At 31.4% G+C, this 14903-nt stretch overlaps 1 long non-coding RNA gene across 1 annotated transcript; it reads right to left on the reverse strand.

Moving 5' to 3' along the window:
• Positions 1 to 467: 467 nt before the first annotated feature.
• Positions 468 to 13074, reverse strand: LOC143079740 (uncharacterized). Its single transcript, XR_012979472.1, has 2 exons — positions 12883 to 13074; positions 468 to 2092 (listed from the first exon to the last, which is right to left on the reverse strand). It is a non-coding gene; the product is annotated as an uncharacterized LOC143079740 (long non-coding RNA).
• Positions 13075 to 14903: the final 1829 nt, after the last annotated feature.

A 14903-nucleotide genomic window follows, 5' to 3' on the forward strand; every position in this document is an offset into this window, starting at 1 on the left:
CCTGCAAAAAGCATATTGCACGGTTATTTTTAGAATATCTAAAAACCAATATACTTTGTGACGTCATGTAATGAATTTCAGAATATTGTTTAACGTTTTGAAACACATGATATCTGTGATCGATTATTTGACGAAAAAAATCTTCAAATACATAAGATGTCCAAAAAAAAAAAGTAAATGAAATAGCAACTAATATGTTGTTATTGTCAAGGAGATAATGTAATATCTATAAAATTCCAACAAACCTAAATGACGATTTTGACACAAATATGGTCAGAAATTAATAATATAACAAATATAGCCTTTGTATGAGGTCAATATATCCTTGTATCGACCTCATACAAAGGCTATATTTGTATAATATACGCAGCATCCAGACATTAAAAGGGTCTTTAATTGTTTTTGTCATGGTATAGGATGAATATCATTTAGGTTCTCCATACATGTACATGATATAATGGAATTGATTACTAGTATTCAGAAATTTAATACATCGAAAAAATATAACAGCTTAATACGATTAACATGATTTATCATGTTACAATTTGCACACTTTATTATATTTCAAGTGTAGCCGTATTTTCCATTTACATAGCATATCAATGTTTACAAAATCTATCAATAGCGTGATTTATAATTTTATATGGTACCTCTGGTTGTACATATACCCACTCATTGCTCTTTTGTGCTGGCGAAGAGCTGTACCAACGATCATAATGCACGTCTGCCCAATATGCAAACTGCTGAAAATGAGGGTTAGGGGAGCGTTTGTATGAAGATGGGAAAAGTTCGATCATGGTAGATCCAGAACGCAACAATAAAGTATGTCCTAAACCGGCACCGTGAATTCCGATCAATATAGTAGTTTCATATATTAATTTTATTTGTTCTTCAATTGGCAATAGGTCTATTTGTATTGCATGTATATGAGCCTTTGGAAATTTTTGAACTAGATAATCCATAATCTCTTTTTCATTTGATAATTTCCGTTGCACTTTTCCCTTTGGGTTTCTGGGATGCGCTACATAGTCTTTTCGTAAAATAAATGTTACTTTTTGAGATTCAGTACAATTGTGATATAGAGATGAAGAATTTTGAACCCCTTGATACAAGGCATATTTGAATTCTTCGACAAATGGAATATTTTGTACATACTGTGACATTGGGCCATCTGGAAGGACCCATGCTAGCTTTTTATGGAATCTTTTTTTCTTCATATGTCCTATCCTATATACGTTGCCAAATAAAATACTCCATAAATTGTCTAATTTTCCAGCGGGATGTGCATCCATTAATATGACATCAGTGGTTTTCGGATTTTCACCCAATAAACGAATAGTCAAATACGTATTGAAAAGTTCCATCAATGTCCAGTATAAATTTGCATAGTCTCCTCTTCGTATTAAAACGGTGAATGTAGAATCGTACGAGTTTCCATCGTAATCACCTTTTCGTGTTGAAATACCCGAAAACCAGTTATAAAAATGAGATCGTTTACGAAACGTCACTTTCGGAAGCTCTTTACAAAGAATGTTGAAAAAGCCACTTTGAACGGTAACTTCCTCATCCTTCTCCGTATGGCCAATGACTGATTGAATATCTTCACCTCCTTTCGCAACACTCCTTTTCTTTGAAGGATCAATTATTACATTATTCATCAACATTATTGACCCTTTGAAATTGTAAAAATTTCCAGAACAATGCCTGTCGCCCCATTCAGTCCAGTTTTTATTCTGTAAACCAAAAATGACGTCGTGGTTTACCTTTTTGAATAATTTCATCTCTGGAGTTTTCACTGTTCTTGGTCTGATGTCAGGAACTATATTTCTTATATCTTTAACATTATATCTCACGTTAGGATGGTCGTCTAAAGGGGAAATTTCAAAAATATTTTGAACATGGCCAAGTTCTAGCCTACTCTTGAGCAGTTGGTGATTGTATAAATGAAATTCCGGGGTTGTCCTCATCATTCCCATTATAAATATAGTGAAGGCAAATATAAAAATGAAGAAGATCGATCTTTTCTTCCGACCCATACCTGAAGCTCGTCATTTCAGTATTTCAAAATCTTTAAATGCTCTCATTATGTCACCTGGAAATATAAATGTAATTAATTCAAAAGGAAGGATAGATGGTTTATTATAGGATTAAACGCCTTTTTAAAGGAATATATTGGTGTATTAACTCGACCAAATTCACTCCCAAACAAATAAAAGTCCGAAAGGAATTCATTGGTGTATCGGAACTCGACCAATTCACTCCCAAACAAACAAATAAAAGTCGGACTTTTATGATATATTTGTGAGTGACTTGGTCCAGTTTATACACCAATAAATTTCTTTAAAAAGGCGTTTAATTCTTATAATTCTTCATATATTCTGTATTTCCTTATATGAAAACCATATAAGAATTGTTGGTGTATAAACTGTACCAAGCTAAGTCACTCACAAACATATTATACAAGTCCTTTGGAGTTTTTTTGTTTGTGAGTGAATTGGTCGAGTTTATACACCCATAAATTCCTTTAAAAAGGCATGTAATCCAATAATACTTCTTATATGATTTACATATTAGGAATACGTTGATATGATTGGTTGAGAGGACTTCCGGAAGTTGTTCTCGATCGTTCTTGACGTTGTTTATTTTTCGATAGACGGCGTTGTTCGAACTTCTTTTCGTAACCAATGAAAGCAAGATGGCGGCGGTAATGACACAATACGGATCGACGTTAACAACATTATTTTCACTTCGCGTTAATCGTCAAATTGAATAATAAACACATCTTTCGTTTGATTGATAATAAGAGTTTTTGAAGTTTTAATATTTTCTATCAGATTGTAAATGTCACTAAATACATATTTTTGCATTTACCAACAAATATATTCATGCGCCAGGCCTAATCAATGTCAGAAATATACAATTTACGTGTGATAGAGGTTACGAGTGTGGAAAAATGATTTCCTTATCTCCAATTTTAGAGAATGACTAGAACACACCCGTGAAATCGCGGGCATTCAAAGCGTGGTTGAAAGTATGTAAAGTGTTGTAGGTAGATTTTTTGTAAAAGATTAAATGACTGGAGAATTTCAGGAAAGGTATGAAAAGGTACTTGGGGACAGGACAATTGTTTTTCTGTCCTCCTCCTTTTTTCGAAAAATCCCATTTTTTTTTGTTTTCTATCAATTACAATATGAACCTTCCTGATTACTATAAATAAAGGGTATTTGCTTTTTGCTATCAATTCTCAGTTTACTTATCAATACACGGCGGTCATTGATATAGTATATAGACCCTCTCTATTTAATATACGTTCGGACGTAAAACGTTTCGAATGCGAATTAAACTAATTCGAATTAGTTAATGCGAATCGAATTCGAATTACGTGTGAACGCAGCATTAGTGACCCGATGATTTTTTGTAAAAGATCAAAGTCCGTTAAAACACTTATTTATAAGTTAATGAGCATCTTTTTATATATTTATAAATCTCGGTTTGTTGAATAATTAAATCAAACATAGAAAAGGGTACAGGGGTCCTACATTTCTGTATTCTTTTTTTTCGCTCATTATTCTTTATCTTAAAATAAACAATGGCTATTCCGTAATTACTTGATAAGTGTATTCTGGACATTGTTCTTTTCTGTAATTAGTATATTTTTACCAAATTCTTTATGATTTGCAGTTTTTCGTTATATTTAGCACCCCATTGTTCTCTATTCATCATTTTCCACATTTTTTTCTATTATTTTACCCCCCCTTTTTTTCCCTCATTGTGGTTGTCGTTGGTTCATGGGTGTCTTACCGATTGTCCCACTTTTTTAAATTACAGGTAAAAAAGTAATAAAATTTTTGTGGGAAAATCGGGAATATGTTTGTTGGACAGTGGTATAGATTAAATGTGGGACAGTTGGGAATTTTAAATGTGGGACAATTGGGAATTGTTTTGATAGTGATGAACTTATTTTTATAGTATGTTGCAGTTAATTAAAGGTTACTATACATCAATGTAACCTATAAAATATGAAGAAGAAGAAAAAAAAATAAACTGTTACAAATAACAATATTTACATATTTTATTTTGCACATAGTAGGTACAATTGAAGTATCATAAAAAAAAAATAATGTTATGCCTCGTTTACACAGTCAGGATTCTACTTCGTCAGAACTATCTCCCCATTACGCCAGTTCATTTTCACAATCGTAGAAATGGAAGCCATTGTCCCTAGGGATGACGCGCTAGCAATTTTGCTCATGGTAACCGATAAATTTATCCACATTGCACCATTACGATCCTTATATGTCAGTTGTATTTTAAAAGACAAATGTATCAACTAGGTAATGAGCATCAGTTAATGATCTTGTCTGCATTGATTCAACTTAAAACTATTGTCTGATCGGTTGTCAGGTGGAATTTTCGAAAATTCATAAACATTTAAAAAAATTCTAATTAAAAATTGCGTGGAAGGGTAGACTAGATTTTTTTTAGTGTATAAAGACTATACACCCTAGTTTTCACACACACAAAAATATATTTTTTCAAAGATATGCATTTTCATTATCCAACTTGAAAGACTGTCGTCAAGTACTTTCAGTAAAAAAAATAGCTATTCGAACACACCTCTGTTTTTGTGACTCATTAGATAGGTATTTCACTTGACCCATATATTTCATCTTTTAGTACTGTTATATTTTTGTATTATAAAGTCAATCTGAAGCTTTGATATATAAAAATAATAGAATCTGAAGCGAGACGATGTATGAAATATTCTTGCTTTGTACGATATCAAGACAAAATATTCAACTCAAACACGCTCTAACATAAAAAGGTGCACTCGATTTTCTCTTTTCGATACAATTGTTACCCATTTTTTTTATTTTTTTCTTGAGTCACATAATGGAAGGGCAGACACGAAAATTTTTGAATTAATAGATTAATATGTTTTATAGATTAATATGTTTTCCGTCCGTGGTAATTTTTTCAAAAAAATCGGAGGTTATGCATTTTCTTCATCCAACTTGAAAGATACCCATGTTGTCGACTTGAAAACTTATTGTTCTGCGTTACTATGTACTAGATAAATTGAAAACTTATGCAGATGGTGTTTTTAAAATAAAACACCTCGTAATTGAGAAGAAAATTGTAATTTTGTTTGTTTTATTAACTTTTAAAATTTTTGTCACTATAGTAAACAATACAGTACACATTTATCGCCTTCTCTAACAAGGAGCTTCGATTCTTTTGTTCTATTTCAACCGGGTTTCCGACTGTACACGTACATTTAATTCGAATTGAATTCGAATCGGATGCGAATTGAATTCGCTAATCGCGTTCACATATTCTTCTTTTTTTTTTAATTTGAATTGATTCGAATGGGCTAATTCGAAATAACCAATTCGCATTAGAAATACGTTTTTGATAATACGAATTAAAAGTTAGGACAGTAAAGCTAATTTGACGAGCATTGCAATTCGAATTAGAATTGACGTTAGGACGTAAAACGTTTCGAATGCGAGTTAAACTAATTCGAATTAGTTAATGCGAATCGAATTCGAATTACGTGTAAACTCAACATAAGTCTTAAGCGCATATTTTTTTTATGAGTTTTTATTGCCTTTAAACTAGCTGTCAGTAACTGCTAGTACTATCAGATCTGCATACTTCAAGCATCCGTTGTTGTGATGTATAAGTAGCCGTCCATGTCCACTCTGTTTTTGTTCAAGGTATTTCTGTTCGTACCCATCTGATGCCCTTATATCATTATATTTTTCTGCAGGAAAAAAAACTGTTTTGTTCGTTTTTAGATTTTAAAAGTGCTTTTGATACAGTCTGGCGAAGTTATATATAATATGTATCAAAATATTAAAACATGTATAAGGAAAGGAGACGAAGTTTCAGCGTTTTTCAGTTGTGATGTAGGAGTAAAACAGGGAGAGAATTTGTCTCCTTTCCTCTTCTCATTATTTTTAAATGACCTTGAAAGTTTCTTGTTAGACAACAATGTCGATTGTTTACCAAAGGTCTATGCAAAATGTGAAGAAGAATTGTCTTGTCTACTTAAACTCCTAATTATCTTGTATGCAGACGATACTGTACTACTGTCTGAAACAGAAGAAGGTCTTCAACGGGCCTTGTTAGCGTTTGAGCAATATTGTAATTTATGGAAACTTCGAATTAATTCAAACAAGACACAAATTGTAATATTCAGCAAGATAAAATTTAAACCAAAAATTGTATTTAATATTTATCAGTTTATGGTGAAAATATTGATGTACAAGATTCATATTCATATCTTGGTGTTATTTTCAATTATAATGGTAGTTTTTGTATTGCTATAAAAGAAATTATTGGATCAGGCAAATAAAGCATTATATGCTTTACTGCAGAAAATAAGAAATTTGTCAATTCTATTAGATTTGCAATTAAAATTGCTTGATTCACTTATTACTCCAATTCTTGCCTACTCAAGTGAAGTATGGGGATTTGAAAATATACAGGGTATAGAAAAAATACAGTAAGAGAATTCTCAATTTAAGAAACAATACTCCTAGCTATATGGTATATGGAGACGAAGTTGTCATTAAATTGAGAATGGCGTTATTTTGGAACAACCTTTTATCCAGTAGTAACAAAATATCTAGTATTTTGTATAGACTTATATTTAAGTCGGGAGATTTCAAAGACCCAAATAACTACAGAGGAATATCTCTTATAAATGGTATTGCCAAAATATTTAGTTCAATTTTAAATAACAGAATAATTAAATATATGGAAAACAAATTTAGCCAGGAACAATTTGGATTTCTTCCTAAATTAAGAACTACAGATAGTCTATTTGTATTTAAAACTTTGATTAATAAATTTAAAAAAGAAACCATTATTTGTTATGTTGACTTACGTAAAACATTTGACTCCATTTGGAGAACAGCTTTATTATATAAAATTTTGTCTCAGGGTATTGGTAGTAAAATGTATCAAGTAATAAAAAATATGTATTCAACCACAAAATCTTCAATTAAGATTAATGATAAACTCACTAACTGGTTTGAAGTAACTAGAGGGGTAAGACAAGGGGATTCTTTAAGTCCCACCCTATTCAATATTTTCATAAATGATCTACCTCAAATTTTTAAACAGGATGACTGTGATCTCTTGAAAATAGAACAGACAAATATTGGAAGCCTCCTATTTGCTGATGATATTTTGATAATGTCTGAAACTAAAGAGGGTCATTAGTCAAGTTTAAACCATTTGTCTCAATACTGTGATAAATGGCAGTTAAATGTAAATTATAAAAAAATAAAACTATGATTTTAAGCACAAGTAACAATAGAAAAAATCTTAACCATTCTTTTAATTATAATGGTGACAAATAAGAGCAAATGGAAAAGTTTAAATTTCTTGGTAATATCATTAGTCAGAATGGAAATCTTATTCATTCAGCACAAGAATTAGCCAAAAAATCTATGAAAGTAATGTATTCTATAAAAACATATTGTAATTCGATTCAACAGACTCCTGTAAATTTGTCAATCCATTTATTAAACTCACTCGTTAGACCAATATTAACTTATAACAGTGAAATATGATATATGGATGCATACTCATCCTTTTATAAAGCTTCAATTAAAGGAGATAAAATAATAAAAGAGTAGATACTCTTAATTTCATTGACAAAAGTCCACCTGATAAAGTACTTAATAAATTTAATAAGTTAACTTTAGGAGTAAAAAAATGCTCTTGCAATATAGCTGCTCGATCTGAATTAGGCAGCTACCCTATTGATTGCTTATAAAAAGACAAACTCTTCTTTTTCATAATAGACTATTAAGGGAAGAAACTAGCCCCTTACTAAAAGAGACACTAAATTTGGCAAAAACTTGACATAATGCAGGCATTTATTCTTGGTACTCATATGTAAATCATGTCAGAAGTCAAAATGATTTAGAAATTGTTAACCAAAATAAGGATAAAAATAATAGGCTAATATACAAACAAAATTTAGAAAACTTCTATGAAAATTTATATAATGATAAAATATTAAATTTACAAGAGAATAGCAAACTCCAACTTTTTAAAAAAATAAAGAAAAGCTATAACTTTGAACCATACCTACTTTCTCAAAATTTTGAATATAGACAACTAATTTGTAAATTTCGAATAAGTGACCACTGTTTATTAACAGAAACTGGTAGATACAGGAAAATTCCCAGAGATTTAAGACTATGTACACATTGTGATGTACTAGATGAGTTTCATTTCTTTTTTAAATGTAAAATAAATGAACAATTAAGAAAAGAATTTTTAAATGAAAATAAATATAATAACTTAAATGATATAGATAAATTAAAACATATCCTCAATCCTGAAACAAAACAGGACACTTGCAAATTAGGCTCCTTTTTAAAAAAGTCACTAAGACTGAGGGCGGGGAGTCCTTAACATGATTTAAATCTCTTGTATTATATTGATTTAAAGAAAGACAAGGATTATAGTTCAAAGTGTCTGCATTGTTAATTTTCATTGCTTTATATATGTAAACTGTATATTATGTATCATGTTTTAAGCCATTGGCCCATATGGGCGTAAAGTGCTTTTCAATAAAGTATGTTTAAACTTCACGAGAGTAAGCAAGGACATTTTAAATGGATTGCTTATGTTAAATCCATTTTTGATGAAACAGGGCTTAGTTTTATATGGAATGATCAAATGCATATGGATAACAATATTCTCAAGTCTATTCTGAAACAGAATTTGACTGATCAATTTATTCAAAATTGGTTCTCGCAAATTAATAGCTCATCTAGGGAGGAATTTTATGGACTGATAAATTATATATGTGTAAGTTAAGATGCTCAAATTTAAAATTTCCTATAGAGACAGGAAGATGGGCAAAGATCCCTAAACAAAATAGAATTTGTCATTTATGTAACTTTAATATTGGTAACGAATATCATTACATGTTTACTTGTACATATCCACAAATCGTGGACCTGCGCAAAAAATTTATCCCACATTATTACAATACAAATCCATCAGAGATCAAAATGATTGGAATGCTGTCAAATTGCAATGTAAAATTATATCGTTATATTTGTAGATTCTTAAAAAACATTATCAAATAATATATCTATAATTATTCACGTTTTTATACATATGTAAAACTCACATATTCATGACATTGTGTTAAATCCAAATGATAGAGACTGACTGTATATACACATGAAAGTTTCACGAGAATCACGTGCATGGTTTTTTATTGTGTGTTAGCTCCTGTTGTCGTATATATACATGTTTATCATAATTGTATTGTAATTACTGTATAGATACTTCGTCTATTTATGTATGTATTATATTGACCTCTTGTACACTGTTGTTTCAGAGGATAATCAAACTTTGAATCTTGAATCTTGATGAGATAAGCCTTTTTCAACTGATTTTATAGTTTATTCTTTTGTTGTATTGTTTCAACACTGTCCGAGGCTATTGGGAGGGGGAATTTGCGCCTTCAAAAAAGTTTAACCCCGCCATATTAGATGTATTTGCCTGTCTGTACCAGGCTATTGGGAGGATTGACTCCTTCAAATAATTTTAACCCCGCCACATTATTTATGTGCCTGTCCCAAGTCAGTAGCCTGTAATTCAATGGTTGTCGTTTGTTGCTGTGTAACATATTTATTTATCGTTCATTATTTTGTAGAAAATATTGCCAGTAGTAGTAGAATAGGGATAATCCCTATTCTACTACTACTGTTGCAATAAGTTTTCTAGTTTGAATTGTTTTACATTTGTCATTTTTAGGACTTTTAAAGCTATGTGGTATGGGATTTGTTCATTGTTGAAGCCCGTATTGTGACCTACAGTTGTTAATTTCTGGGTCATTTAGTCTCTTTGAGAGAGTTGTTTCATTGGCAATCATATCACATCTTCTTATTTTGATGGAAGTCTGATTCTTCTTTTTAGTTTGTAAAGTGTCCTGTTAATTGCAAAAACAATGAGTATATTCGAAAATCAACCGTAATAGTGCTTCTTGAACAGGCTGATCTGGCAAAATTCCAAACAGCGGCTTCGTTGTCAATAAAGAAAGTTGTTGTGTTCAGGTAAATCTGACGTTGGGTGTTAGCAGTATTCATACAGAGAATATCAATGTCCTCTGAATGCCCCAGTAAAATTGCAAATACTAGTGGAAACATCTCTCCATTAACTTCGTGTAGAATGTAAATGAGTTTATACCTCTTTTTTTTAATTGTATGCATTATCTTTATATTTAATTAAAAACTTTACAGAGCAAAAAGCAATTAAACAAACACATCAAACGAACGGATAACAACTGTCATATTCCTGACTTGGCACAGGCATTTTTCTAATGTATACACTATACATATGTAAGTATATTTAGAACGTCACAAACAAAACTATTATACTTGTGAAATAGCAGTCAGGGCCGTAACTACACGGAGGCAAATGAGGCAAATGCCTCATGTTGGAAATTTGAAAAAAAATTAAAAAAGTGAAACAAAAGCTTGTCTTCATATCAAATTGTTTTCACGGCGAGTGTCTTGCAAGAAGCAAGTTCTCTTCACTCTCTGATGTCGCCCCTGCATGTTTTTCGTGATCTATGTTTCTAATTTACTTTTAGTTTTCAGTGTTGATGGTCTATTGTTTGTAGTTATGTGTCTTATCTGTACCCGGGTTTGTCTTTTGTTCATTTATTGTCCTACTTTATGACTATAATCTAAGTGTTGATTTTCTTTTATAAATCTAGTAATTTTGTTTAAAACTTGAGTTTTCTTATTCTGAAGGACCTTTTGTCTAATTGAAAAAAACTACATTCAATTGTAAGAATATTTGAAATTAGATCTACGATGACGGGTGAACGGTTGTGTGGTTTTTGGCAATGTTGCATGTCCACCGATGTCCAGACATTGTGCGAGAAAATATTTTTAGAAGATACGATGCTACTGGACACAGAAAAATTGGTCGTTTCTTCATGGAGAATTGAATTTAATATTAAAGAATACAAAACTGGCTCTCTTTTTTGTAGATAAAACTAGATAGCTGACATGGGTTAAATTAAAGTGAGACCACCAATCTCGCGGTATCAAATCATTTGAAAAAAACAACAATGTATTGCCATATATGACCTTTTACATTGAAGCGCTTGCAATTAAGTCGTGTTCAGACCCTTCAATACAAAATAAAGGAATATGGAGTAAACGTGCACGGGACTTAATCGCACACAAAGTCAATACATAGAAAAATACAAATTATCTATGATCAGGGTTTTTATCCCTGTTCTTCATCTTGATAGTCACTGGCCTGAGGGTCTTCAGCAATGAAAGAATCATTAATACCATAAAACAAAGTCAAGATGGTCCCTAATGTCGACTTAAGCGGTACTTAAAGTATAATACTGCACTGTCACTATATCTAAATTCAGTCATAAAAAAAATTCTCCAAAGTCTAAACACAATACAAGACAAGAACAGACAGATCTGGTATTAAAATGATTATGAGAATTACGATTTTTGCTTTATCCTACATATCGGTCTTTTGATGTTGTCCCTTAAACCTAAAAGTTTTTTTTATTTACAATGAATCTATATATTTTGCTTTAAGACCAGAATATTGTCGAAAAAATAGCTAAAAATTAATTGCGTTTCAGAGTAAGAAAGAGTCCGGGAAACGGTCAGAATGCACGACTTTGCGTCATTTTTTTCAGAGCTTCTGGGGGCCTTGAGCGGCCTCCAGACCCTTCGCCTCGCTTCGCTCGGCGAATATATTTTGCCTCACTTTTAAAAGAAGCTAGTTACGGCCCTGGCAGTTAATCGAATTTTATTGCATGAAAACCCAGTAAAGCGAAAAAAAAGTGTCCTGTTTCACTGGAGTAAACACGATATCAGACGAACACTATACCTACCGTGGAAATACTGACCATTTAGAAAGAAAAATACTGGTCATTTCAAAAGGAAAATAAAGAACCACGACTACAACTTTTTCATTCAATTTATGAAAAGAGGCGAAACCTTATTATGTTATGAATTTTATCAAGGAACAATTGTTATTGTGACGTCTTTTTTTTTAGGATAATCTAGATTTAAACATCCTTAAAACAATCAATAAATGTTGAATTAAAATGTATAAGTCGGATTCAAATGAAATTCAAACTGACATATAAGTAGTAGTTTTTAAGGATTAATTAACATTTAAAGAGGGACGAAAGATACCAAAGGGACAGTTAAACTCATAAATCGAAAATAAACTGACAACGCCATGGCTAAAAATGAAAAAGACAAACAGACAAACAATAGTACACATGACACAACATAGAAAACTAAAGAATAAGCAACACGAACCCCACCAAAAACTATGGGTGATCTCAGGTGCTCCGTCGTGTTGCTTATGTGATAAAAAATCCGGTAAATAGACTAATTCGGTAGTCACATTCATGAGGGAAGGGGATTGTACGTTACGTTAAACGTTACGGGTATGACTGATTTTTATTGTTTGTTTTTATTTTGGGCAGTAATAATACCACTATCCCAGGTTTGCACCGCATTCTGTGCCTGGTCCAACCCAGGGACCTGTTTTATATTGAGTTGTCGCTGCCTGTTGTTGTATATGTCTCTGGTTAAATTAACCCTTTTCAAATCTACACCCGGAGACCTATATGAGGGATACAGGTTCCGTTGTTGCCTATAATAATTCATAAAATGCATTTTTTGTAGATACCACATTGTAATGTACTGGCTCTTTTGCTGTAAAATAAATGTTAAAATTCATATAAATAATTTATAATCGGTTATCTTCGATTTTACATAATATCTTGACAACATTATTTATCTGATATTACATATTTTTCAATATAAAATCAATTTGTCCTACCTTGTCAAGAAACTATAATTCGTCCAGTGGTCAGCTTAAAAGGCTTGATCTTTTTGTTCAAACTTGTTTAAATAGATTTTAAAAAAATCGATAAATTTTCACTGGACAGTGTTTAAATAGTATTTGTACACCTACTATTTATATAATATGCAATTAAACAACAATGCTATCCACAATACTTTTGGTTTTTATTATGACTGACTGGATAGGATCAAGTGACAAAAAGGTTATATGTAACCCTTTGTCATTGACGTCATTACAACTGTATTACAAAAGATCATAATTAAGGGTAGAATAATTCAACTGAAACATAAAAGATTATAATTAAGGGTAGACTAAATAATGCCATTTACATAGGCGTAACACAAATCAGATATGAACTTTAATATTTGATATTTAGGTGACTTATAGGCTCATTGGGTCGGGTATATATGTATATATTACTAGAACACACCCGGGAAATCGCGGGCATATATACAGCTTGTGAATTGTTGTAGGATATTTTTTGTAAAAGATATTATGTATGAAGAATATCATAAAAGGTATCAAAAGCCCTCTCCCTTTTTCCAAAGTCCGATATTTGTTTCCTTTCTGTTAAATTCAATAATTTTCGTGTTTCTGGCCTTAGACCACAATTATTCTGCTCCTTTGCTACAATGCATCTTTTGGTAAAAGTCAAATTAAATAAAAAATTTGCACCTCTTCAAACATGAAATAAATGCAACTGTTTATATATAGACCATTATTAGTCTAATAAAATATGCTTCTAGGACAATCCATCAGTGCTTTTTCTTTTGAGAGCCTTATTGACATGCCAATGGTAGGATATGAATTTTGTATAAATGACTAAGACCAACTCAAGCTTATTTGAGGTGTGGTCGGAGGGGTCCTGATCCCGAAATCCCGGGCATAAAAATATGAAATCCCGAGATGCAGAATTTAAAGAAATTCGTATCCCGAAATTGAAACTGTATTCCCGGATCCCGTAAGGATCAATCCCCAAATCCCGAGCTTAAAACACCCAATCCCGACGTCCCGAAAAAGGTCCTGCCTACCGCTAATCTCTACCCTACTTTCATTTTTGCCAAATCACTACTTTCACTTTCAACAATAAATTTGTATGTCCAATGGTCCGTGTAACACTTATCAATTCAAAATTTTAAAAAGTTTTAAATTTAAATTTTTGGAATTTTGATCAAAGTTTTAAAATATCAAAATTCCAAATTGTGTAAAAGTTTTGAAATTTAGAAATTTTAACCAAATAATTAAAATATTAAAATTCTTAATATTGTTTTTAAATTTGATAGTTTAGAAATGATCAAACTTTAAAAATACTAAACTGAACGTGCAATTTTGATTATTTCACTTTTTGAAAGTTTGATTTTTTCAATTTTTAATTAAAATATCAAATATAGAAAAGGGGGAAAAGACGGGAACATGTAAACACGGCTCTGAGGTCCGTGTAACACTTATCAAATCAAATTTTTAAAAAGTTTTGAAATTTTAGATTTTTAGAATTTTGATCAAAGTTTCAAAATATCAAAATTTCAAATTGTGTAAAAGTTTTGAAATTTTGAAATTTTAACCAAATTGTTAAAATATTAAAATTCTAAATATCGTTTTTAAATTTGATAACGATCACAGATGACCCTCGATTTGCCCAAATTTCTTGTCGAAGCGCTGCATGGATGTGTGTTACGGGTTCGTTGTAACCAGGGCTTTAGGTTTCATCATAACAAATAGATAAATATGGTTGTATTTTCACCTCAAAAACTACTCGGAGTACAAGCTTACCTGTGCAGTTTGGAAAGTTTTATAAGGCATCAGGCATCCCCTCGCATCCACTAGATATATATAAGTTAAATGTATTTCGCATATCAAAAAGATGAAATCTTTTTTTGGATTTAAATTGGCATGTTTTTCATTGTTATGATGAACCTTAATTTACATATCGTTTTTACTACTTTTCTTCCCCACGAACGCACAAATACATATTAATCAAAGGTTGCGTTACTACTAAA

The sequence above is a fragment of the Mytilus galloprovincialis genome, chromosome 6, assembly GCF_965363235.1.
Source record: "Mytilus galloprovincialis chromosome 6, xbMytGall1.hap1.1, whole genome shotgun sequence".
NCBI lineage: Eukaryota > Metazoa > Mollusca > Bivalvia > Mytilida > Mytilidae > Mytilus > Mytilus galloprovincialis.